This window comes from Zonotrichia albicollis, chromosome W (assembly GCF_047830755.1).
Source record: "Zonotrichia albicollis isolate bZonAlb1 chromosome W, bZonAlb1.hap1, whole genome shotgun sequence".
NCBI classification, from domain to species: Eukaryota; Metazoa; Chordata; class Aves; order Passeriformes; family Passerellidae; genus Zonotrichia; species Zonotrichia albicollis.
In genome coordinates this window covers 7,565,319-7,592,779 of record NC_133859.1, presented here as the reverse complement: position 1 = coordinate 7,592,779, position 27,461 = coordinate 7,565,319, and the positions used below count along the sequence as shown (strand labels likewise).

Sequence of the window (27,461 nt, the reverse complement as noted above, 5' to 3'; positions counted from 1 at the left end):
AAAGGGAATCACCTAAGAGCACAGCTGGGGATGGCAGGGTGGCTGCAGGTAACAGCAGCAGGGATCTTCCAATCCCACAACATCACAAAGTCCCCTCCTTGTGGCAGCTGCAGCAGCCTGAGCCAGATTTTTGCAGGAGCAGGCAGGAATAGAGGGTCTGGCAGGAGGGTGCCTCAGGCCAGCTGAGTCCCTGGGCTGGCAGGAACATGGTCCTGCATCCTAGGACTGGATGTGAGCTTTTTAGAAGAAAACGGAGAACCAGAGATGATGCTAGTCCAGCCTGGTCTGAGGGGTCTCAATGCTGAAGTGCCTTCCAGGCCTCTAGCGCAGCAGATGGAGGGGGATCCTCAAGCATTTCCTCAACTCTAAATCAATAGATACATGGATTTTGAGAAACTTTTTTTTTTTGCTACCTCTCCTATCAAAGCCCCAGGGGACCCCAAGCATACTCACCCACCAGCAGCTAGGAGCCCACTCCACCAGTAGCCCATTTCCTATATCTGGCCCAGAGCTGCAGTTTGCACTTAGAGCCCAGCAAAGCCTCTGCTCTGCATTGCCTCCATGCTGTAGTTTACACACATGGTGTGCATGGATCCCACCTCTGGTCTGAATTTGGCTGTGCTTTTAGCAGGCAGTGGCAGCAGGCAGCAGCTCAGCCAGGGATGTTCCTGACATTGCTCACCACTAACGTGTTGGTGTTCATATGTCTGACACTTAACATAAAACAAACCACTCCATGTTTCCTCAGACAAACAGCAGTGTTTATTGAATCCAACACCCTTTTATAGGCAATTCAAAAAGTCCTGGTGCTACAAAGCCATTGGTCTGGTCTGTGTGCTCCCAGACTCTGAACCAACCAAATGCTTGCATTTTAGGAGAGCTGCCATTGGTTGAAAACACTGTCAGTCAGCCCAGAGACTAGTTCATGGAGCTGGGCTGGACTTCTTATTCATAACCGGATTAATGCTAACTACAGATCAGCTTGCAGTGCAACATCTCACCCTTTGTCTTTACCAAAATTTGTGACTTGTCCTCTGTCATCCCCTTGCAGGAGTCCCTAGCAAAGAGGGTGACAGAAAACAGCATGGTTTTAATTTGCATGAATTATATATTAGTGAACGTGCAGCATTTTGGTTTAGAGTCTGTAGGCAAGATTCAAATTAGCATGTCACAGGCTTAATGTTTAGTGCTATGAACAAAAATTCGGTTAATATTTTTTTTTGTGAGAAAGAGTTACAGGGACGCAGCCAGGTCTCTGTCTCTACCAGAGCTCTTAGTGTTTTGTTATTGTAATCACAGGTCGTTGAAGCTTATCTCCTCTTTTGTATTAGTAAAAGGCCTGGCTGGGTGGGGTGATGGCCCTTCCCTGGGGCAGTGCGCTCTTCCAACATAGGGAAGACACCTGAGAGGGTGGGGGGGGTTATGCAAAGTGACTCCAAGACCAGCAGGCTTTGGGACCTCGACTCCAAAATGCACAGAGAAAACCCCAAAAACAACGAGCCAAGTAAGAATAGAGAGACTAAAGTGATGTCTGGACATGAGGAGCCGAGTGCTGAGCCTGCAGAGATGCCGAGTCCCTCTCACCCTGAGCAGAGAGTCGTCCCAACGCCGGGACCAGGCAGCTGAGAAGCTGAAAGGATGAAGATCTGACGGGGACATCACGCCCTAAAGGCTCCCACGAGGACTGGATCCCCCAGCTCTGCTGCCTCTAGGGAACAGAGCTGCGCATATCCGCCTCCTCTGAGTCGCCCTGGGAGACACAATGGGGACTGCAGCCCTGCCAAGCCGCCCAATCCTGAGCTGATCACTTTTAATAAAGGCATTAAAAAGGAGAAGAGTGTCCTGGCCCTGTTTATTTCATTTAGGTTATAAATCATAGCTTATCTTTAGAACAATAAACTACTTAACTCTTAAAACTGTTAAAGAAAGTCTAACTACTAGAAAAAACAATTTGTAAGCAGAAAACAGTTTGTAAACATGAAAAATAATTTGTAAACAAAGTTGTGAGCTATACCTTAACTTTGAACTAAAATTAGAAAATCTTGAAACATTCAACTTTAGGACTGTAAGAAAAAACAAACAACAGATAAGGCAATTTGTAAACAAACAGTGTCTTTATATAAACTGTTATTTCAAAAGTCACAGATTTCTATGAGGTAGTTACTAATTGTTGTGGTTACATGGCTCTGTAATATCTGTTGAAGAGACATCAGGATGCTGTTTGTGGTTTCCAGTGTCCATTGTAATGCACTTACCTTGGGTTTAGGCGGCTGAATTATCATAGGATTATAGTACTCTTATATGATTTATTGAAAGGTATACAACTAATAGAGGGGGTATACATTCACTCCGACCTTTCCCCCCCCCTTTTTTCTTTTTATTAATAACAAAAAATAGGAACAAAACTATTACTTAGGGAGTTACTGAGGGGGCCTCTTTTTCACTATGAGGACTTGAAAAAACCTTTTCCAGAGAAGGCTTTTTCATTTATCTCAATGGAAAAAGGGTTTAAGTGTTTAATTATGTGGTATATGGTAGAGATAATTCATGCTATATATGTCTATGTATGTATAAAATATTGTAAAAGCCTAAAAGTTATGTCTTTGACCACTCTGGCTGGGAGCATAGTCTCATTTGTATGCAACTAGTTCCCGGACAGCGTTAAGATAATATCAGATCCCTTACTGTATGAATGGGACTGTCCTGGGCCATGGTCAAGGACTTCCCTGGCATCTGCACCTGGGCTGACAGCATCTAAAACCAGCCTGGAATATGTCTCAAGCTACTCACAAGACCCAAACCTGCAATGATCTCATCTGCCTGGCTCAGGAATTGGCATCACTCTACTACATGAGAAGACATACTCTACATGGATACTCAGACATTCTGTCTGGACCTTTGGACTGGCCTTTGTCTGATCCTGCACTGTAGTAAACCCCTCAGGTTTAGCCAGGGCCCCTTGGAGAATCTGAATGCTGGCTGACACAGCAGCAAAGAAGTTTCCCGACTCCAGAGACATCCGCCCTATACCCTATCCCTATAGCCATGTAAGGCAATATCGTGTTAACCGTACTGTTGGTCACTTATGGTCACTCTAACACCTTTGCCATTGGTCAGGATTGGATCCGGGCCAAGGGTATAAAAGTAGCATATCGTACCCCTACTAACTCGGAAGAAGAAGAGCTGAGACCCTTCACGGAACCCTGCAATAAAGCCATACTCATGGAACAGCCGGTGTCTTCTTCTTTTCCTCTCTCTACCGTCTGCTGGAGCCTTAAGCCAAGGGAAAAAGCTACCTAGCAAGCAAAGAGCTTGAAATCATAAGAGCTGCCTAATCACTAAGAGCTGAATATTCCCTGCTTGCTAGGGCTGTCCAGTGGCCTTGGTCTGAGAGCGAGCTGGCTTCTGGCACCCAGTCCCCTTGGGGACTGAGCTCTGGAGCTGTAACAGCTTGCATAGGATAAGACCAAGCAAGGCTCATTTAAGTGGCACCCAAACGTGTCATCGGACCCTGGCCCCCAGGAGCGAAGCTTCACCGGAGCATCGGAGCCTTGCAGGGCCTCCTGTTATTGCCTGTTCGGGAAGCCTCTCCTTCTGCGAAAGGACTTTTCGTTTTAGAAAATCCTCTCTGCGGAAGGCTCAATTCGACCCTCAACAATCTCAACAATACATCTGGACGAGATAAAGTCTGAGGAGAATTGAGGAGCAGACACCCTTCCACAGACCCAGGACCCCAAAGGACATAAGTATTAATTAAGTTTGCATGCATACCTTTGGGTGCTCTAAAAAACCTTTTTCCTTTTTTTTTTTTTTTTTTCTTGTTTTTCTGTGGAAAGGGCTTGAAAATCATGGGTACTTGTTTAAGCACCCTAAGACTAACCACACTTGAGAGAGTTATATTTAACCATTGTAGAAACCTTATCTGTTAACAATTCCACTTTTTCTAAAGGTAGTCTGTCAAAAAAGACTCTTTAAAAAATTGTATCTTGGATTGTGCTATATTTCCCTGAAACTGATAAGACCACAATTACTGAAAATTCTTTCTGGGATACAGTTGGAAACACCATTTATATGTCTCAAACAAAACAGGACTTTTCTGTTACTAACTTCTTACCTCTATTTCATATAATAACAAAATCGATTGAAAAATCTAATTCTGAAAAAAATTCCAAACTAACAGATTTTTCCTCTTCATATGCTAATTGCGCTGATAAGATAACAGAGGAATGTACCTTGCAGGCCAGAGAGCCCCTGGGCTCTGCAGAGCTTGCTGTAGATACCACCTCACAGGCCAAGGCCAAGCAGCCCCCCCACACACCCCTCCCCCTCGCGGGACCCTCGCTGACCAACTCCCCATTTCCTGCAGCCCCCCATTCCCCCGGCCCCGCTTCCTTCCCGCTTCCGGCCCCAGGGGTCCCACTCCCTGCCCCTACCACCGTACCCTCCGCTGCGCCCACCCCTCCCCCTGCGCCGCTCTATCCCCTCCTCCCTCCCCCCGCCCCTGTGCTGCCGCCTCCCGTCGCCGCGATTCCTGTCCCCCCTACCCCCGCGCCGCAGCTCCCCGCCCCCGCTTGCTCCGTCGCGGTATCCTCTGCTCCCGCTGCTGCCCCCGCCCTGCTCCCCTCTTCCCCCACCGCGCCCCGGCTATGCCCCCCGGTCCCATTATCGCCGCCGCCCCCCCCCAACCCGGCGCTGCTGCCCCCCGCGACCGCCCTCCCCGCTGTCACTGCCCCTGCTCCCGCCCCCCCCCGAGACATCCCCGGCCCTCCCGGCCCCGGCTGGGAGCGGGCCAGCCCCTCCCGCCGCTTTCCTGAGTCATGCCTACACCCTTTCCCCCTGCGCCAAGCCGCACATATGTGCAGTAACACCAGCTCACCCTGTACCTGTAGTACCCCAAACCAGCAGCACTGCTTGCGCACCCCCAAACCCCCAAGGCATGCATCCACAGCCAGCCAACCCCCCTGCCCCCACGCGTCCCTCCAACCCCTGACCCAACCCTCCTGCCACCCAAACGGATCAGAGACCACCTGTGGCGTCACCCCCCCCACCCAATCTGGTCCCTGCTGTGCTGCAACCCCTCATCCAACAGTGCCAACTTCGGGCTAGTCATTGAAAACCATGAAAAATGCTTCTAAACAAAAAAAAAAAAACAAAAAAGGAATTCACGGGTAGCATATCCCTCACAGCGTTCCTCAGACGATGAGAGCTCCTCTGATGAATCTGATTCTGATACGATTAATATAGACCCATGGGCTCTTATTAAGATAGAAGCTACGAAGTCTGGGAATTGAGACCTAGCACAAAAAATCACAGCCTTTCCAGTCGAGTACAGGCAAGGAAGGAATGGTGGGGAATCTAATATCAAGACATGGAAACCAATTTCTAATGAGGAACTAGTGCAATTGAGAAATGTTGCTAAGGAACATGGACGTAGTTCACATATCTTTAGAAATTTCCTAGAAGCCATGTTCTCTGCACATGTCTTGCTTCCTCACGATGTAAAAAATATTTCACAATGCCTTCTGTCACCGGCAGAATATTTGTTATGGGATAGGCATTGGAAGAAACACCTAAAAACATTATCAGATTCATATACTGCCGATGCTACTAAGACCAACTTCACAGTAGAACAGTTGGCCAGCAAAGGAGACTTTCAAAAGCCAGCTGAACAAATGGAAACTCTGAATAAAGAAGCGCTGCAGGATGTAGCAATTGCAGCAAAAACCTCCTTGCTTCTTATGCAGGATGAGTCAATGCCAACAATGCATTTTTCTCCTATAAAACAAGGCATTGAAGAAAGCTTTATAAAATTTGTGGACAGACTTAGAGATGCTTTGGAGAAACAAATAGAGAGTGCAGAAGCAAGAAAGGAACTCTTATGTAAGCTTGCTTTCAGCAACTCAAATGAAAAATGTAAGGCCATTTTGAGGCCTTTACCTGTGGATACAGACCCTACAATAGAGCAAATGCTAGAATGCTGTACACGTCACATGTCCACTGAAAATACAGTGGCGCAAGCAGTTGCTAAGGGTATTGCTGAAGGAGTTTCTGGTGCATATGCAGTGATAACCTCTAAAGAACAAGCTAAATGCTATCACTGTGGAGAGCTAGGACATTATATAAAGGACTGCCCGGAGCGATCACCTCCCTGATACCATCGTAATTATAATCAAAGACCCCAAATAAGCAACGCTATCAGCCGTGTCCTTTAAACTCCTTGAGGCGCCCGTTCGATCTTCGGGCGCAGAATACAAATCAAAGGCCACCAAGACCCAATCACGCACAAACCCAGGCTGCTCCAGACCCAAAGGAGAAGCCCCAACCCACGGGACAACCCAGAGAGGTACCCACTGACAACTGGTAACTGCTTTGCCCATTGACTTTAATGATAAGAATGTTCACCGTGTTCCCACAGGAAAATATGGACCTAAAGGGAGTTCTTCAGACATTTTAATTACAGGTGATTCGGTTAATACTCCGAAGGAAATCTTCGTTGTTCCGGAAGTGCTGACGGTGCAGCTGGGACAAGAGATCTTCGTGCAGGTATACTGCATGGACTTACCATTTTTTCTTTCTAAGGGAACTCCAATAGCTCAAGCATTTTTACTCCCAAAGAATCACAGGGAACAGATTCCTCTCAACCCTACAGCTATGTGGGAACAAGTCATGGGACCATCCAAGCCTACCATCGAGTGCGGCCTCTCCCACAAAGGAGAGAAGACCCACCTGCCAGGGATGCTGGACACCGATGCAGATGTGACCATCATTGCCCGTTCAGATTGGCCAGCACACTGGGATCTACAACCTGTTGCAGGCATGATTTCCGGGATTGGTGGAACTACAGTATCCATGAGGAGCAAGAACAACATCCTGGTTGAAGGGCCAGAAGGCAAGCTGGCAACCATCCGTCCATTTGTGGTAAGGGCCCCCATCACCCTTTGGGGACGAGACATTTTATCCCAGTGGGGTGCTTCCCTACGTATTCCCATTCAGGATTTCTGACTTGGGCCACTGAGTTGAGCGCGCTGCCAGAAATACCCCGTCTCACCTGGAAAAGCCACAAGCCAATCTGGACTGAGCAGTGGCCCCTAAAGAAAGCCAAGCTGCGTTCCCTAAACGCCCTCATAGAAGAACAGCTCAAAAAAGGCCACATAGTGGAGTCTGACAGCCCTTGGAACTCTCCAGTCTTCATTCTACCAAAGCCTGGTACAAACAAGTGGAGGCTTCTCCACGACCTTCGCAGAATCAACGAAGTCATCGAGGACATGGGCCCTCTTTAGCCTGGCCTGCCCTCCCCATTGATGCTGCCTAGAGACTGGACACTTGCCATCATAGACATTAAGGACTATTTCTTCAGCATACCACTGCACCCTGAGGATGCTCCACGGTTTGCTTTCTCCGTTCCTTCTATTAACAAGGAAACTCCGCTCAAAAGATATCATTGGCATTTTCTTCCTAAGGGATTAAAAAACTCGCCGACTGTCTGCCAGTGGTACGTGTCTCATATCCTGTCTCCCATTCAGAAATCATTTCCAGACGCCATCATCTATCACTACATGGATGACATTCTGGTGTGTGCTTCAGACAAAGCTTACTTGGACAAAACGGTCAAAAAGAATATTGAAGCCATTGAAAAGGCAGGAATGGAAATTCGTGAGGACAAAATCCAGTACACTGAGCCGTGGACTTACCTTGGAGTCCAGATCCGGGAAAGAACCATCCTACCTCAGCAGATCGTCATCAACGACGACCCAAAAACCCTCAGAGACTTTGAGCGGATCTATCAACTGGGTACGTCCACTGCTAGGAAGTACCTCAAAGGACCTTGCTCCCTTGTTCAACCTTCTTCGTGGACCCAAGGAACTGGACTCTCCCTGGCACTCTCACAGAGGAAGACAGAGGTGCCATCGTCAAAGTCCAGGAAGCCCTGTCTTCACACAAAATCCATCGTTACGAGCCCAGTCTGCCTTTCCAGTTCATCATCCTGGGAAAAGCACCCAGATTCCATGGACTGATCTTCCAATGGGACCCTCAGCTGTGAGATCCTTTGTTGATACTGGAATGGGTTTTTACAAGTAGCCAGCCTACAAAGACACGTACTACCTACCAGGAGATTATAGCACACTTAGTAAAAAAGGCTAGGACTCGCCTTTGCTCTCTTTCAGGTTGTGATTTTGAATGCATACATTTGACAATAACCCTTAAAGACTTTGAGGATATGATCAAGACCAATGTGAGTCTACAATTTGCTCTGGACAGCTATACGGGTCAAACTTCATCAGACATCCCAGAACACAAGCTTTTCAACCAGAATAAAACTTTCCATTTGATTCCAAAATGAATCCAAAGTAGAAAACCTCTCAAGGCTCTAACTCTATTTACAGACAGCTCAGGGTCATCCCACAAGTCGGTGATTACTTGGAGAGACCCCCAAACACAGGAATGGCAATCTGATGTGCAGACAGTAGTAGGATCGCCACAAATTGCAGAATTAGCAGCTGTTGTCAGAGCCTTTGAAAAATTTAAAAACGAGCCTTTCAATCTGGTCACAGGTTCAGCTTATGTTGCGGGAATAGCTATAAGAGCAGAACATGCTCTTCTCAAAGAGGTCTCTAACCCAAAGCTATACCAACTGCTCTCTAAATTAATACACCTTATCTCCCACAGAAAGCAACCCTATCACAATGCATGTGAGGTCTCACATGGGCCTCCCAGGTGTTGTTGCAGAAGGCAACAGGAAAGCAGATGCATTAGCTATGGCAGCAGAAACTGCTAATGTTCCTAACATCTTTGCTCAGGCAAAGCTGTCACACGCATTTTTTCATCAAAATGTACCTGCTCTTATGAGAATGTTTAAGCTCTCAAACGATCAGGCAAAAGCTATCGTTGCTACCTGCCTGAACTGCCAAAATTTCCAGATACCATCAATGGGTACGGGAGTCAGTCCCAGAGGTCTGAATAGCTGTCAGCTTTGGCAGACAGATGTAACTCACCTTGTGCCTTTTGGAAGGTCAAAGTACGTGCATGTTTCAGTCAACACGTTCTCAGGAGCAGTGTTTGCATCATCACATGCAGGAGAAAAGACCATGCACACAATAAAACACTTTCTCCTCGCTTTTGCCACCCTGGGTGTACCAAAGGAGATTAAAACAGAAAATGGACCTGCCTATACCTCCCGCAAGTTGAAGGAGTTCTTCAATGAATGGGGCATAGCACACAAGAGGGGCATACCTGTTGTGGTGGTTTGACCAGGAAGAAGTGGGAATTCTGGGATGCTGTGGTCAAACCAATGGATGCTCGGAGTTAGATATTGGCACCTGGTGTGGCCAGTGGGGTTTGGACACACCTCCGAGAATACACAGGGGTTAAAAAGCAGAGCTTCGGCCCTGAGAGGCCTCTTGGGACGTCGAGGCGAAGAGGTCAGATCTCCCTCCCCTGTCCAGCCGCTGCTGCTGGGCGGGGGAGGGGCAGCCATGTGGTAGGCCCGGGGCCTGGACAGAGATAGGGGGTGAGAAGGCCCTTGAGGATGGAAGGGTGGAGGAGCCCCAAGAGACAGCCATTGGGCAGCCATCCCCCCCAGGAGGGAGAGAGAGAGCCGGCGTCTGATATTGATAGCAGCTGGCCCAGGAGGAGAAGGTGGGGGGAGAGTGCAGGCTGGCCGCAGCAGCAGCGAGTGTGGGAGTACCGGCGTTCCAGGACAGACAGAGACTGAAATTTTTAACCCTTTCTTACATGATTTGGGCCTTGCAAAAATGCTGATCCTCCTCGGAGTTGAATAAGAAGGGAGATAAGAGATGAGATGAGACAAGGACCTGGCCCGAAGGATTGTGGAGACGACTGACTGAGTGGGGAGAGATAATTGGAGTGGCCTTTTGGCTGGACTTTTCTTGTGTAGCCATAGACTCAGTTTTATTCCTGTGACACAGAGACTGCACTTGGGGGAAGCAGTGCCTCAGAACCAGGAGGGTTCATCGTGGGGACCCCTCGGCCCCAGGGGGTTGGAAAAAAATGGGGGGGACAGATGTCCCAAAGCAGAGACTGTGCCTTTCTGGAGTGAGACAAGGCATCCTCAAAAGACAGCCCTAGAAGCAGCTCTGGTCCATGCACAGTGGTGAGAGCACTGGGCATGGAAGGAAGATGTCACAAGTGGCAAAAGGACTTTTCCGGGCGGTGCCGAGTGACATTGGAAGCACACGAGGTTTCAGCATGTTTCCAGGGGAAGCCTATGGTGCAAGAAGGACTCCTCTCCTCTTCATGAACTGAAGTTTGAGTATTCTAAAGGGTGGTGCCAGGCTGGGCAGTTGGTGATTTGGGAGAATGTATTGGATTGGGAAATTTTGGTGGTGGGGAGGAGGAAAGTGCTTTTTGTAAGGTTTTCAGATTTTTTTTTCCTTATAGTTTTTTCCTATTTTCCTGTAGTTAAGGTAATAAAGTTTTCTTTATGTTTAAGCTGGAGCCTGTTTTGTTTATTCCTGGTCACATCTCACAGCAGACCCCAGGGAGAGGGTATTTTCATAGGGGCACTGGCTCTGTGCCAGGCCCAAACCATGACACCTGTAAACCCCAAAGGACAATCCATCATGGAAAGGACACATCAAATTATCAAAAGAGTCCTCGAGCAACAGAACAGGGACACGAAAATCACATCTCCAGTGGAGAGACCGTGCAAGGCTCTCTGTCATCAACTTCCTGAACTGCACAGCATCAGAGCCTGACCCACCAATACTTCGCCACTTTGCGAATACCACACAAGCAAAGCTCACGGAAAAACCACCTGTGCTCGTGAAGGACCCTGAAACACACCAAATTTCAGGGCCTCATCAGTTGATTACCTGGGGTAGAGGCTATGCGTGCATGCTACTACCATCAGGTCCAAGGTGGTACCCAGGAAAATACGTAAAACCATACTTAGGCAAAGCGAACACTACTGCAGACGAGGACAAGAACTCTCCTGAGGCAAACACAAGACCACCTCAAAACCAAACCAGCTCAGCCTGGAGACGAAGACGTCGCCGAACACTCACAAACACAAGGACAGACCGCCCTATTACAAGGCAGCAGGCAAAACAGAAAGTTAAATAACAGTCTGCTGTAACAGGCCACAGATAGCCTCAACACAAAAGTGTTCTCCGAATTATGTGTTATTACACTGTGTTGTGTTTTGTAAAAAAACTTATTATTCCCTCTTCCTAACCTTAAAATCCTTTAACCTTCTACCCACTCCTCCTCCCGTAGTGCAGCTTAGAAATTAAAAGAAAAGGGGGGGAGGAGGGGAACACAGAAAAGAACAAGACAGAAATCCCTCTCATCATAAAGATAACAAATTGTGCTTATATTCCCTATCAGAAGCCCTAATCCTGCCCAAAGATGAAAAATATCTCCGTTGGTGCTGTCCTCACCGCTGCCTGGATGCTCTATACCGTACCGCGTGCCTTCGGCTGGATTAGTCCACAGCCCAGCCATAATGTTTGGGTAACCTTAGCAAAAAATTTAAAACAAGACAACATGTGCTTGTCTATGGGAAGCATAGATAATCCACTTTCTACATGTCTAGTAGGAATTCCCTTTATAGCAGACGATTGGCCTGTCCAGAACTCAGAGGTTCTCCGCACCACAGGTAAGACACCCAATGGGGCTGATACTTGGGATGAGTGGACGAAAATTCTGCCAGATGCTCGAGAGGAACCCCAAGAATTGGATCTATTGGGATCCTCCAAAGCCACATATTGTGTCAAATTTTACTTTCGGCGTCCGAAAAATGATTGGCCAGAAATTGACCAACACAAAAACACATATCGAAAAGATGTATCACCAGTTAACAAAGCGTACAACCCTCATGATTGGTGCAATTACACAGCCCGTGTGATTTCTGTGTTCTCTCTCCATCCCAAAGTATTACCCAAGGGAATGTTTCTCATCTGTGGTGATAGAGTATGGGCAGGGATCCCCTCCCGACTCCAGGGAGGTCCCTGTACTCTGGGAAAACTTTCTACCCTTACTCCAAACATCACCCTGTTACATAATTGGAAAAAAGAAAGAGAATCAAAACGTGAAAAAAGGTCCTACACTGAATTCAATGAAAATTGTGATCTGAGAATATACGATTGGAACAGACCAAAAAAGATTGCTGTCTCTCTGTTTTTACCCTGGGTAGCTGCAGCTAAAGCCCTCGGTGAAATCAATCACCTTGGGTGCTGGCTCAGTAAACAAGCTAATGCCACATCAGCAGCCTTAAGTGATCTCTTAAAGGAAGAAGAAACCACAAGACAAGCTTCACTCCAAAACCGAGCAGCAATCGACTTCCTGCTGCTTGCCCATGGACATGGATGTGAGGACTTTGAAGGAATGTGTTGCTTCAACCTCTCTTCGCTTTCGGAGTCCATCCATGCGAACATCCAGAAACTGAAAGATCTTGTGAAGGACTTGAAAGTAGAAAGAATCCCAGATTAGGTCAATGAACTTTTTGGGCAATGGGGACTAACAGGATGGGCTGCATCTTTAGTTAAGGGATTGTTGTTGATTCTCCTTGTAATTTTTACTGTGTTTGCTATGTTCTTGTGTCTTGTGAACTGTTTCAAAAGAACTCTCACGAATGCATTTTTTGTAAAAACAGAAAGTGGAGTTGTAGTAAACCCCTCAGGTTTAGCCAGGGCCCCTTGGAGAATAGAATGCTGACACAGCGGCAAAGAAGTTTCCTGTCTCCAGGGACATCCGCCTTGTACCTTATCCCTATAGCCATGTAAGGCAATATGTTGTTAACCCTACTATTGGTCACTTATGGTCACTCTAACACCTTTGCCATTGGTCAGGATTTGATCCGGGCCAAGGGTATAAAAGTAGCATACTGTACCCCTACTAACTCGGAAGAAGAAGAGCTGAGACCCTTCACGGACCCCTACAATAAAGCCATACTCATGGAACAGCCGGCGTCTTCTGCTTCTCCTCTCTCTACTGTCTGCTGGAGCCTTAGGCCAAGGGAAAAGCTACCTAGCAAGCAAAGAGCTTGAAATCATAAGAGCTGCCTAATCACTAAGAGCTGAACTTTCCCTGCTTGCTAGGGCTGTCCCGTGGCCTTGGTCTGAGAGCGAGCTGGCTTCTGGCACCCAGTCCCCTTGAGGACTGAGCTCTGGAGCTGTAACAGCTTGCATAGGATAAGACCAAGCAAGGCTCATTTAGATGTGCACAGACAAAATTGCAGGTACACTTCTGTTCTCATCTCATCAACTGAGTTCAAAAGGAATTTGATAGCAGCTCAGCTCCTGTTCTAATGCATGCTAGGACCAGGCAGGGTGATGCTGCAGGTATCTAACCAACAAATTTTATCTCATTACCTGCAACATGTTGAGAAGAAGACTCTGGAATTTGGTTCCTTCCACCATGAAGAGGGCCATTTTGTCACAGAGCTTAGCTGCAGTGGAAGCAAAGCTGTGGTCCATCACTGCTTTCTGGTAGATGGTCTTGACTATCTCCCCCAGCATTTCCTCAGAGATGGTAGAGTTCTGGGCCTCATCCATGAATGTGGTGAGCTTGGAGTCAACGTCACTGCTGTTGTTCCTCATGCTATTGAGAATTTCAATTAATTTGTTCATTTTATTCTTTTCAGGATTGGTGGTTTCCACTGTGACTTCGTCCTGGTCCATGAAAAGGGAAAGAGAAGGCGTCTGTTACACAAGGAAAAAACAGACATATCAGCCTTTGCCCTTCCACAAACAGAAAAGGGGGAAGGGGACTGGAGAAACATTTAAACAGACATAGAAAAAACAAAGCATCTTATAGCAACACAATGGTATAATCTCAGCATTAAAAACCACAAGTAAATGAATCCTGTCCCAGAAATGCTCTTTGTCCATTTCCCACAGCACTCAATCCCAAAGTCTTCCCCCTCAGCTCAGGGAGAAGATTTCCTCAAGGTTCCTGATCCACGATGTCAAAGTCTGACTACCCCTGACTGCCTTTGACATCTTGGACTGGTTTCTCTATGTGTCTAAGACATGGTGATAATTGATTTTTTTTTTTGGTCTCTCTTTTGAAAGTGCACCAATGTTTGCAAAATGCTCAGATAGCAATTCTACAAAAATGTCTACTTTTTAATATACTCATGAGGGGAAGAGGAGGGGCAGACACTGACCTCTTCTGTGTGGTGAGCAGTGACAGGACCCGAGGGAATGGCCTGAAGTTGTGTCAGGGGAGGTTTAGGCTGGATATTAGAAAAAGGTTCTTCAGCCAGAGGGTGGTTGGGCACTGGAACAAGCTCCCCAGGGAAGTGATCACAGAACCAAGCCTGACAGAGTTCAAGAAGCATTTGGACAATACTCTCAGGCACATGGTATGACACTTGGGGTGTCCTGTGCAGGGACAGGAGTTCGACTCAATCCTTGTGGGACCTTCCAAGTCAGCATATTCTGTGATTCTGTGATACATTTAATAATTTAAATTGAAATTAAAGATGTCACATGATCCTAGCATTTGAAAAACTCTTAAAACATGCTATATAATACAAAACTGCAACAATTTTTTGGACAACCCCAATGCCAAACAGCAGTTGGAGTTGTCCAAAACTCCCATCAGGAGGCCAGTTGTGTTGACAATACCCACTCACCACCCAAGATTGAGTGCTTATGTGATATGTTTCTTATAAGAATGTAAATTCACAGGAAGAACATTAAAATGAATCATCTGAAAGTCTCTTCTATATTGATATTGCTTTAAAGAACATAAAAATAACTAACAAAATCTCTTCCTCTCCCTCATGCCACATACATAAATAGTAAATGCTCATGCATTCAAAGGTATACATTTCCAACATGCACTCCCATGGAGTTATATATGTTCAGGTTATTTTTGCTACTTATTTTGGAAATGTCATTGGAGATACCCTTACAGATTAATTTTCTAGTCTGACAAAAAAAAATCTCTAGAGAAAGAATCTGAGTTTTACAGGGGGCAAATAAAGAGATCGACAAATTCTTCAGAAATCTGATGCTGAATATTGTTTCAAAAAAGCATTTCTCCTCTGTCTCTTGCATACAATAGTTTTGTTGTTGTTTAGGTTATTGGAAGGAAGTGGGAAAGATAGGGTCAGTTCAATTCATTGCTGAGATAAATGAATATCAATACTGAAGTAGTTGACTACAGCTATTCAGCACTCAAAAGTCAAAGCTTGGGATTTAGCTCTGTAATTGTAGAGACACAAATTGCCTTTTTTTGGACCTCTTTGCAAAGTTGATGAGCTCTGCAGACTGGAAGGGTATCAGTTGGGAGGTGTACCCACACTGTAGCACACGTGTGAATCAGCTTTCCCCAAGGGTGTGCAGGAAAAGAGCTCCCAGTCTTTGAAGGACCCAAGCTGGTAGCAACCTCAACCAAGAAGTCAAGCTAAAAGACTTAATTGAGTGAATAAAAGGCCTCCTGAAGAAGCATGAAAACACTTTGCGAGAAGTGTTGACACTGGGAGATTAAGATGCATTGATGGAAAGTTTTCTTGAGCCCACTCCACCCTTTGTATGGAAAATAGCCAACAGCCAGACTTGGAAATAGGGAAACTCAATGTTTCCCTAAGAAATAATACCTTTTCTTTTAGTCTCTTTCGCAGCCTGTCTTTGGAAGACTGAAGCAAATTGATCTTGGGTCTTTCCCTAATGCGTTCATGAATACTGTCTTTCTGATTGGTCTCTTATTGGAATATGAATCCCAATATAACCAGTTGGTGCCTGGGCCAGTTCTGACCCTCGCTGCTGGGCCAAAGGCAGCACTGTGGTGTTTTACCCCAGAGATACCTTGGCTGCTGGAGATTGCAGCGAGGCACAGACGCAAGTCCAGGCTTGTCAGGAACTCCGTTTACCTCAGGAGAGAGAGCTTCTGGCGATGGTGAAGAGAAAATAGGAGTGGATTCTGCTGGAGGGTTGCCAGATGTTTATTCCATGGTTACAGAGATGTCTGCACCGGGGCAACTGCTGCTAACAGAATGCCGGCCGCATGGTCTCATTAACCTTATAAGCTCGGGGACAGGGGAAGGGGAGGGGACAGGTGAGTTACCAACCAGGTGAGAGGGGCAGGGTCTCAAGGGAGGATGACACTTAGACAGGCCAATGACCTCTGGGCATAGGGGCATCTTTTGAATCTGACTAACCACACAACGCCTTGCTGGAATCTTAAACCTGATTGACAGGGCTCACTCAGCAAGGGGGCGAGGGGGCAGGGAGACAGGCATAGGCACACCTGGGAAGGGACCCGGAAGTTTAAAACATGACATTGCAACACACCGCAACAGTCTCTGACTCTTGGATATACTGCTGAGACTTCTTCTCCATATCCTCCAAGCGTTGGTGCATCTCCAAGGGAATGTGAACTGCACAGATGGCGGTGTCCTTGATTTTCAAGTTCTCTGTCTCTTTGGCATTTCTGTGTGTTTCTTTGTCATTGGGCAAGTGCTTCTGGTTGTGATGCCATCTCCGGTTCTGACTGCAGCCATGGTGGCCTGTCCTACCTGAGAAGTGAAGGGCCTGGCCTCCTTGGTAAAGATTCTGGTGGTCCCTGTTGTGTTTGGTGCCACCTGCCACCTTGCTGATGATCTGCATGCTGCTGAGACTTGTTCCCACCAGGAAGTCTCTGCTGTTGCCTAGAAAGTCAAAGAAGATCATTAGTTCACTCTTTTCTGCATGGGCCTTTTTGGTCAACACATCTGTCCCACCAGACTGGTCCTTGGTGGGTAGGCTCTGTGGGTGTCCCTACTACAGGAAGAGAGCCAATTTCTTGACATCGAACACAATCTCACACCTCAATCTTTCAGCAACAGAGATATTTCAGCTGAAAGTTTTCATGAACAGTTAGATAACATTGCTTTGGTTACCAGGAAAATCTCTCCCAGGCTTCTGTGTTTTCTGTGTTGCTTCTATACCAAACTGGGGAATATCTGGTTAGTCCCAGCTGAGCAAGGGGAAGTCAGGCAGGCAAGAAATATCAGGAGATTTTTTTTTTTTCAGAAGACTTAAGGACCTCCTGATACACCTGGCCTACAGCATCATTTGCTCCTCTTGCCTGCCCTCTCTGCGGTACTAACATAGCATACTGCTGCATGGATTTGCAATGAACCATTTAAAGCATATAAGGAATTTCTAAGTGGAAAAAAATTAGCTAAAAAGTAAATTGCCAAATAAACCAGATGACCACACTAAATGGTTTTGTTTGGCCTTTTGTAGTGAGTTGACCCCAGCTGGATGCCAGCCACCCACCAAAGCCTCCCTATCACTCCCTTCCACAACTGGACAGAGGAGAGAAAATATAACAAAGGGTTCATGAGACCAGGAGAGATCACTGAGCAAAAACTGTCACTGGCAAAAAAAGCTCAAATTAAAGATATTAATTGAATTTATTACTAAAAAAATCAGAGCAGGATAATGAGAAGTAAAATAAGACCTTAAAGAAACACCTTCCCCCCTGCCCTTCCCAGCTCTACCTCCACTCTCAGCAGTGCAGTGAGATAGGGAATGCGGGTTACGGTCAGTTTATCAGGTGTTATTTCTCCCGCTGCTCAGAGAAAGGAGTCCTCCTGCTCCAACATGGGATCTCTCCCACTGGAGATAGTTCTCCATGAACTTCTCTGATGTGAGTCCATCCCATGGGCAACAGTTTTTTACAAACAGCTGCACTGTGGGTCACTTCCACAGGGTGCAGTTCTTCAAGGATAGGCTGCTCCAGCATGGGGTCCTCTCTCCCCAGGGGTCACAGCCTCCTCTCAGACATCCACCTGCTCTAGTATGGGTGTCCTCCACAGGCTGTGGGTGGATTTCTGCATCCCCATGGATCTCCATGGGCTGCAGGGAGACAGCTGCTTCACCATGGTCTTCACCACGGGCTGCAGAGCAATCTCAGCTCTGGTGCCTTGAGCACCTCCTCCCCGTCCTTCTTCCCTGTCCTTGGTGTCTGCAGAGTTGGTCCTTTCACATGTTCTTACTCTGTTCCTCTCTGGTCACAATTACAACTGTGCCATTACTTTTTTTTCCTTCTTCTTCTTAAATATGCTATCACAGAGGTGTTGCCACCATTTCTTATTGGCCCAGTCTTGACCAGTGGCACATACGTCTTTGGAGATACCAGGGATTTGCTCTAGCTGACATGGAGGAAGCTTCCAGCAGCTTCTCACAGAAGCCATCCTTGTAGTGCACCCCCCTCCTCCCTCTCCCGCTACCAAAGCTTGGCCATGTAAACCCAATACACCTTTCTTTATGCATGTCCTTCATCATTGCTACACCAGGACAAGATATATGCATGAATGAAGAAGTTGAGTATCATGCTTGGCTCTGGCAGCACGGAGTGCTAGAACCATTGCCTCCAGATAGCAGGCTAAATGCATACAGGTCCAAACAGATAACATGGGAATTCAACAGCCACAAAGAGGAGGAGCTGCCTGCAAATGGTTGTCTAGAGAGACTACAGTGGCTCAGAAGGGGCAAGCAAGCCCGTCTGCTGGCTAGAACTGGTAGCTGAGATGATAACTCCCCCCCAAAAACAGTTGAAAGGAAAAAACACTGACAGCCTCAGACATTTCGTATTTCCACATAGGCTGCAGCTTGATTGTCCCAAGCAGAGAAGGCAGAGACAGAATGCCATCATCAAGGATGCAACTAAGGAGGAAATTGTCTTGACATGGTATGCTTTCACCCAGGACAGTGCAGGGTTAGCTCTAAGCAAGGCAGCACCTCCTTGCCTTTCCAATGCCTCTTTAATGCTCAGTCTTGACTCTGAGAGCATGTGAGATGCTTTAATGCTCAGTCAGATGAAGGAATTGGACATTCACAAATACATTTCATGGTCAACAGCTAAACAGTTGCTAACCTTGCCTGCCAAAGCCATCTGCCCATGGAATCTGTATTCCTTGGCATCCCCAGGAGTTAAAACCTATATTTGAGGCCAACTGGCTCTTAACCATAAAGCGTGAAGGTTCATAATTGGCAAACATGGGAGGAAGAGGCTTAGTGGCAGTGGCAGGAATTTGTCTTTAGTCTCAAACGACCAGAACCAGTTTTCTGAGATATTCAATGTAGGGTTTTTGTTTGGGTTGTTTTGGGTTTTTGTTTGTTTGTTTGTTTTGGGGGGTTTTTGTTGTATTGGGTTTTTTTCCTGTTTTGTTTTGTTTTTGTTTTTGTTTTTTTAGCAAGTTGAATGGCAGGGAATAAAAAAAAAAAAAAATTGGAGGAGAAGTTTTCCTGTTAGCTGAAGCTTACAAGCAGTTTATGAGTACAGATTCTCCACATCAAGTTTTCCTGGCATTTCTTTGTTTCCTCTCAGTAACGCAATCACATAAACCATTTTGTAAAAATCAGCTCTTATTAAAAGAGGAATGTCAAATTACAAGTTAATTAAAACCTTTATCTAGTACTAAGCCCTCACATGCTTAAGCATGCAAGTTGTGCTTTCTGTGGCTTTGCTCTTCTCTCAAGCATCTAACTGTTTGGGTACACTTCCAGCCTTGGGTTATAAAACAGACAGACTGTTACTTTATTTAAATGGAAAATATTGCACAGAAATTATAAAAGTTGCACACAGACACAGCTTTAATTTCTGCAGAAGTAAGGGGAAATGCCTGGAAATGAGCTGGAAACCAAACTGCTGTGAATTTCTGCAAGAAATGCATGTGGGGAAAGTTTTTTTCCTAAAGACATAATGATATTATAATCAAAACTGTTTCAGTTTAATGGCTGTGAAAGAAAAAATGTTTAAGATTAAAAAAAGCCCTAGTGAGGTCAATGTGGAATATGCAAGATTGTTCTATTTGGGGCTTTTGTACTAGATGGAGAGAGGACAGGCAGCTCCATCCCTGTGTGGGACAGCTAAAAGGTGATATACCCATGACAAGGGGCAGAGCAAACAGACTGAAGCTCTGCAGTCACTGACCATAGGATGGAAAACCAGAGAGTTAAAAAAGTTAAGGAATAAAGATCGCAAGAAAGAAAAGGCAAAGGAAGGAGAATGGTAAACAAGGATCAATGTCTGTGACTTGGCAGCAGGCAGAGGTCTAAACAATTATCCAGCATTCAAGCAAAGACTCGCATGCTTTTATCTTCCCAACATTCCAGCAAAGAAGAAAAGCCAAGAAGGAACAGGATCTGCAGGGAAGAAGAGCCAAAGCAGGAAGAATGGGACCCAGATTGTGGGATTCACATTCTCTGAACCTGAGAGCAGTAGTGAGAGAAGCAGAGAAAAGAATTGTCGCAGTCGAGGCGGTCACGACATAAAGCAGAGACTACAAGTAGTCTCAGTTGGTAACACTTGGCAACAGTTTATTAATGAAAATGGCTGATCTTTTATACACTTTCCAGTTGTTTACCCTTCTTCTACCTTAGCTATTGGCCACAATAATTCAATATCATGCCATTGGTGAAAAGTTACTCTGACTCCACCTAACTTTCTAAAATCGCTTCATCCAGCTGCAGAATGCTCTTATCTTCCTTCTCTCAATCTCCTTGGTTACGGCCTTGGAGAAAGCTCCTTATCACCTTCTTCTTCTTCTTACTTCTTGCTCCTTTAGCTAAAAGCCCGCTGCTAGCCCCTTCCACAATTCCCCCTTTTTTGTTTTTGAACTGTAAATACAGCTGCTATGGATTTTTGCAGGGCCCTTTGCAAAAACCCAAGCAGAGAGGGGACACACAAAATCACAATCACAACCATCAACAAAATTCCCACTCTTAATACAATTGTTCCTGTCCTTCATCCATCTTCAAGTACCGATATATGGTCTTAGCCAGTGTCATCCGCACGCTCTGCTTCAGCTGCAGAACCATCGATCCTGTTCTTTCCCGCACGCTCTAGGTAAGGTTTGACACAGCGAGCAGGAACACATCGAGGACCATTATCTGTCAAAACACAAGCATAACCCCTTCCTCAGGTTATCAGTTCCACTGGACCAGACCATATACCAGTAATCAAATCCTTGACCCATACCTTGACATTTCTATGAAAATTTGGTTCCTTAGAATTCAAAGAAGAAAAATGGCAAAAGATTGGAGATAACTGTGAGTCAGGTAGGGGACGCAAGAAGTTTAACACATAAACAGCTTTATCTAATCTCACTTGAGGTGGCTCCTGTTGCATTCCCCCTTTTTGTTTTTGAACCTGATGTTTAAGAAGTCCGTGAGCTCTTTCAATAATTGCTTGGCCCGTGGGGACATGTGGAATACCTGTTGAATGCTCAATGCCCCAAGCACGAAAGAATGCTTGCATTTTGTGCGAAGCATATGCTGGGCCGTTATCTGTTTTTACATGACACGGAACACCTAGAATAGAAAAGGCATGATAAAAATGACGAATAGCATCTCGAGTTTTTTCTCCTGTGAATGCTGAAGCAACCATTGCATGAGAAAAAGTATCAACTGTAACATGAATATACTTAAAGCGACCAAATTCTGGCATTTTTGTAACATCAGTTTGCCATTCTTCTAACGCAGAAAGACCTCTAGGGTTGGTACCATAATACTGAGTAACATGAGTCATATGACAGTCGGGACAAGAGGAAAGAATAGATTTTGCTTCGGCAGTAGACAATTTGAATTGCTGCTGTAAAGCTTGAGCACTCTGATGAAAAAATTGATGGGATAAAATTGCCTGCTGCAACACAGTGGGTACAGTTTTGATTGCAGCAGCAGCTACTAAAGAATCTACATAGGCATTGCCTTCAGCAAAAAATCCTGGTAATGATGTATGGCTGCGAATGTGCATAATAAAGTAAGAATGTTTTCGAGCACCAATAACTGTCCACAACTTCACTAATATGGTAAACAATGGTTTCTCTTGAATATTATACAACACTGCTTGATCTAAATGCTTAACCAAATTGGCAACATAAACTGAATCAGTAACTATGTTTACAGAACCAGGAAATAAAGTAAAAGCCAAAAGAACAGCAGAAAGTTCAACCAGTTGAGGAGATCCCTGCTGAATCACTGTCTGATATTCCCAGTGATCATCCTTTCTCCAAGCCACAGCTGCTTTTCCGGTTTTCCCGGACCCATCTGTAAAAACTGTTATACCTTCCACTGGAACAGGAGAACAAATTTGCGTGCCTTCAAAAGGGATCTCTTTAGTCAGTGTTAGAACAGGATGAGAAGGCAAATGATACGAGATTTGGCCTGTAAAACAAGATAAGGCAGATTGCAATTCATGATTATTTTGAAAGCACCATTCGAAATACCACTGTTGTACAGGTATCACAATGGTCACAGGGTCCTGTCCCAAAATCTCATGACAACGCCTGCGACCCTTGATGATAATATCTGCAAAAAGCTCATAAAGTCCTGGAGCTGTTTTCTGAGATCTGAAAGATAAAAATATCCATTCCAGAATATGCAACTGATCTTCCCAATTATCATTCCATTGACACAGTATTCCACATGGTATTTCATGGTCCTTCAAAATAAACAATTGAACATCAACAGAGGGATCTATCCTGTTAACAAATTTGTGTGCTAGGGCAAATTCAACTTCTTCTAGGGTCTTTTTTGCCGCTGAGGTCAATTGCCTCTCATCAGTGGAGGAAGTGATGCCTGAAAGCAAATCAAACAATGGCTGCATCTGATGATTAGTTATGCCTAAATATGATCAAATCCAACCTATTAAACCAATCAATTTTTGTACATCAGTAGCAGTTTTAACATCAATGTCTAACTTTACAGGTTGAGGCATAACTTGAGTGTTGGTCATCAACATACCTAGGTATTTCCAAGGCATGTGTTCCTGCACTTTCTCTGGAGCAATGATCAAACCAAAGGCTTTCAAATTTGTCACAGCACATTGTTTAAGAGCTGACAACTGTTGTTTGTTGTCAGATGCCAACAAGATATCATCCATGTAATAGTAGCAGTAGCAGTTTTTAAATTGCTACCGGACTTTTGACAAGGCCTGTGCCACAAACCATTGACAAATAGTTGGCGAATTTTTCATGCCTTGTGGGAGTACCCTCCATTGATATCTTTTATCAGGTTCCGCATGATTTATAGAAGGCACCGTAAAAGCGAATTTTTCTTTGTCCTGCTCAGCCAATGGAATAGTGAAGAAACAATCTTTTAGATCAATGACAACTATTTGCCATTCCTGTGGAATCATCGTGGGTGTAGGAAGGCCTGGTTGCAAAGCTCCCATTGTTGCCATTACAGCATTTATCTGCCGTAAATCATGTAAAAGTCTCCATTTTCCCGATTTCTTTTTTATTACAAAAACAGGGGTGTTCCAGGGACTGAATGATTCCTCAATGTGTCCTGCTTGCAATTGTTCTGTAACTAATTCTTGCAGGGCAGTAAGCTTTTCAGTAGTCAGGGGCCACTGGCGAACCCGGACAGGCTTATCTGTCAACCATGTCAGGGGTACAACTGGACGTTCATTGCCCTGCAACACAGTGGCCCCCATTAAAAATCCGTAGTAATTTTGACACCCCATTGAGATAAACAATCTCGTCCCCACAAATTTGAGGAGCATCGGCAACATAGGGTCTGATGTTAGCTTGTGGGCCATCAGGATGTTTCACATTAATTACAATGGCTGACAGGCCACCTGTTGTAGCACCACCCAACCCCAGGAGTCCAAAACTTGCACAAGTAAGAGGCCAGGATTGAGGCCAGCAAAGTAGTGAGAGTATTGTGACATCTGCTCCAGTGTCAATCAAACCTGTTACTGATATAGTTCCTGGATGACATCCATTGGCGGTGAGAGTGCATGTCTTTTCTGGACGGCTCTCTGTTACTTTCTTAGTCCAAAACACTTGAGGTTCTCCTGCCGATCCAAAGCTTCCTGTGCCGCGACTTCGGTCCACTGTATTTGGAACAGAACTCACAAAAGGTACAAGTTGAGCAATGCAAGTTCCTTTCTGAATAGTAACAGGAGGGTCATCATTCGATACCATAGCATGAATCTGCCCTAAATAATCAGCATCAATAAGCCCTAGATGCACATGAATAACTCTAAGTGTAATACTTGATCTCCCTATCAAAAACGCACTCAATCCCCGTCCTATCGGACCATAGGCATCAAGAGGCACTTTACATATTTCTTTTGTTAAAATGGTTACTGTGTCAGCGGTGGGTATATCAATCCCTGCGGACCCGCTTGTTGCCCCTGAGAATTGTTCGCAAATGGGTAGCTTTGCAGGGCTGGGAAGACCCGCACTTGCTGTTGTTGGGGTATTTGTTTCCCCACGCGCCCCTTCGCGCTCCTCTTTGGGTTTCCCGGCAATAGCTGACCATTTGCATGATATTTACTCCTGCATTGCTTAGCATAGTGCCCAGATTTAGCACAACGGTTGCATACAACATCACTGCTTGCACTTGGCCTAAATGTTGTTTTCCGGACAGTACACTGTGACTTTACGTGCCCTTGTTGTCCACAATTATAACACTTCGCTGAAGGTCTTAACACTGCAGCAAGAGCTGCCATTTTATGTTCAACTGAACCAACACTCGAGCAAGCAGTAACCATTTCAGACAAGGTGGGTTCCCCAGGCAAAGTGTCAATAATCTTTCTGCAGTCTGGGTTTTCATTTTCTTTAGCCAATTGTAGGCACAATTTGTCTCGCAAAGTTTCATCATCTACCTGTTTCTCAATAGCGGCAGCAAGTTTTTCTGCAAACTGCAAAAATGGTTCTCTCATCCCTTGTTGTATAGTAACATATTTCTGCTTTGGAGCTGCCATTTCCATTGTTTTAGTTAAGGCACTCATGCCAATTTGCTGAGCTTGTGCCAAAATTGAAGGATCCCACCTTGCCTGTAAATCTGGATTAGCAAAAGGCCCAGAGCCCAGTAGGGCATCAACACCCACAGCATGACGAGGGTCGTGTTGAGGCAACTGCATATTTGTTAAAGCCGTGCGCTCAGCCACTCGCCTCCAAGTTTCTTGAAATACACCATACTGTACTGGCTGGAATAGAATTGTAGCAAGATGAGTGATATCATAAGGTGCAAGCAAATCTGCATTAATCACACGTATTAACTGCATTACTTCTGAGGAATTAATACCATACTGAGCTACTTTTGATTGGAGGTCTTGCACAACCCTCCAGGCAAAGATGTGATGACTGTCATTCTGTCCTGCTCCAGGAGCTGCTTTGAAAACTGGAAAAGCCATAGGGTTATCACAAGCAACATTTGCATTGGCACTGTTCTCCTGAGGTACTCTTGGAGCACCTAACCTTTCTATGATGTCCCAATTCTTTTCTTCAACTGCTTTCCTCCTAACAAATTCCCAAAACTCCTGAGGGTGTCGAGGAAGCACAGTGACTTGGCATGGAGGCAAAGTCCATGGGGCAGTAAGGCTAGAGCTCTTAGAAGATGAAGGGACCAGAGCTCCATGCCCCAACACAGATGTTACTGCGGGAGACTCATCACTTGACTCGCTGTAGCTGTCACTGTCAGGTAAAGGAGGATACGGCCTTGCAGGTTGTCCAAGCATCTCAGAGGGGAGCGGGGGGGGCAGACGGCTGGACCAGAGAGGAGGGAAGCGGGGGGGCAGATGGCTGGACCAGAGAGGAGGGAAGCGGGGGGGCAGATGGCTGGGTTTTTCTCTCTGCTAGAGACGTTTCAGCTAACTGGTGTAGCGGTGTAGTATATACAGGCACCATCGCGAGCTGCTGAGCAGGTGTGAGATAAGGAGGCTTAGGGGTCTGATAAGAAGAGGCTAGGGCAGGTTGCCCAGAAGTTTTGGCAGCTTTCCCAGAAGCCTTGGCAGCTTTCCCAGAAGCTCTGCCAGGTAACTCCCATGGCATCCGAACTTTCTTCACCAAGTTCCCCATCAGAGCCCCCTTCTACCTCAGAGGCCCCCTCTGCCTCAGCCCCCCCCGTCAGGTTCTGTTATCAGCCCCGACTCTTCGTCCGCATCTTGCTCCGTTTCTCTCTCTACTTTCCATTCTTTTAAAGCCTCAAAGAGCGAGTTCCAGGTTACTGCTAAATCAACAGCTGTTTTATCTCCCGCTCGAATAACTTGCCAAAGTCTGTCCCCGACTTTCTTCCATGCCTTAACACTAAATGCTGTGTCGGGATCAGTGCCAAAATTCTGTGATTTAGCCCACAGCAATATATTACGAAGCGCATAGTCTGACGTATTAATTCCCTTATTTCTTAACAAAACTTTCCAGGTAGACAAAACACTTTCTTCCTCTTTAGATAAATTTTGTCCCATTATTACTAGTTGGTGGCTCACCTACTTCCAGGTGTCTTGATTGGAGGGAATCAGGTCCGGACCTCCCTGTGGCTTCCACCTGCCACTCTCAGCTGCACCAACGCCGCCTCCCCCACTACGTCCCAGTGGGTCATGGTTGCCAATTGCTAGGACCCCGTATGGGCCCCCACCGACTATGTTCTTATCACGTCGGGGATCACCAAAATGTCGCAGTCGAGGCGGTCATGACATAAAGCAGAGACTACAAGTAGTCTCAGTTGGTAACACTTGGCAACAGTTTATTAATGAAAATGGCTGATCTTTTATACACTTTCCAGTTGTTTACCCTTCTTCTACCTTAGCTATTGGCCACAATAATTCAATATCATGCCATTGGTGAAAAGTTACTCTGACTCCACCTAACTTTCTAAAATCGCTTCATCCAGCTGCGGAATGCTCTTATCTTCCTTCTCTCGATCTCCTTGGTTACGGCCTTGGAGAAAGCTCCTTATCAACTTCTTCTTCTTCTTACTTCTTGCTCCTTTAGCTAACAGGCCCGCTGCTAGCCCCTTCCACAAAGAATGATCAAAACAATTCTTATCTCATTTGCTGTTCCTGTGCTGTGCCAAAGTAGAATGCAATATAAAGATTGTTTACCCAAAGTAATAGTGTTTTGTTTCCTTGGCCTATCAGGGCCAAGTACGTGTGCAGACTGTCGGTCAGCAGACAGTCACAAGATTCTGGGCAGTTGAGTTGGGTGCTTGTGCAGATTCAGTTTAGATGTAGTGTAATATAGTATAGAATAATAAAGTATAATAAAGTAATTAATTAGATTTCTAATAAGATAGAGTCCTCCTCATCATCTTCCCCATCGTAGGGGTCACCCTGCTTTTAATATACCAGATCTTGAAACTTTTTTGAATGCACAGCATTGCAAAGCCTGGGAGGTTGGGATGACCCATCCTTGCTCTTATGTTTAACCAAGGTCCTGGGGACATAGAGAGCCCCAGGAAGGGGCAAGTTGGTGTACCAGGGCATCTTGCCCCCCACAAGAGTTTATCTATTGTTTGTTAACTGATCAGATAACTCAAACAGGACAAGATGTCTTATAGTAAGTTATTTTGGCACCATGGAGTTAACACTGGTCTGGGATCTCCCAACTGCCAATAAACATCTTACTGTTGAAGTGATATCTGGAAAGATAAGCTCGATTTCTAAGAGATGCCTCACTTTATGACTATAAGAGCAAGAGTATCTCTATACATTATCATAATTTCTGTGGTAAGTTACATTTAACTCCTAATCAATACTATTTCTTTTGCTAG

At 45.6% G+C, this 27,461-nt stretch overlaps 1 protein-coding gene across 1 annotated transcript in view; it reads left to right on the top strand.

Moving 5' to 3' along the window:
* Window positions 1-26,014, top strand: part of LOC141726811 (uncharacterized) — a 190,106-nt gene extending 164,092 nt beyond the window's left edge. Inside the window, exon 6 of the mRNA XM_074531880.1 lies at window positions 13,604-26,014. The gene's annotated coding sequence lies outside the window, so the exon portion shown is untranslated. The remainder of the gene's footprint in view (window positions 1-13,603) is intronic.
* The last annotated feature ends 1,447 nt before the right edge of the window (window positions 26,015-27,461 follow it).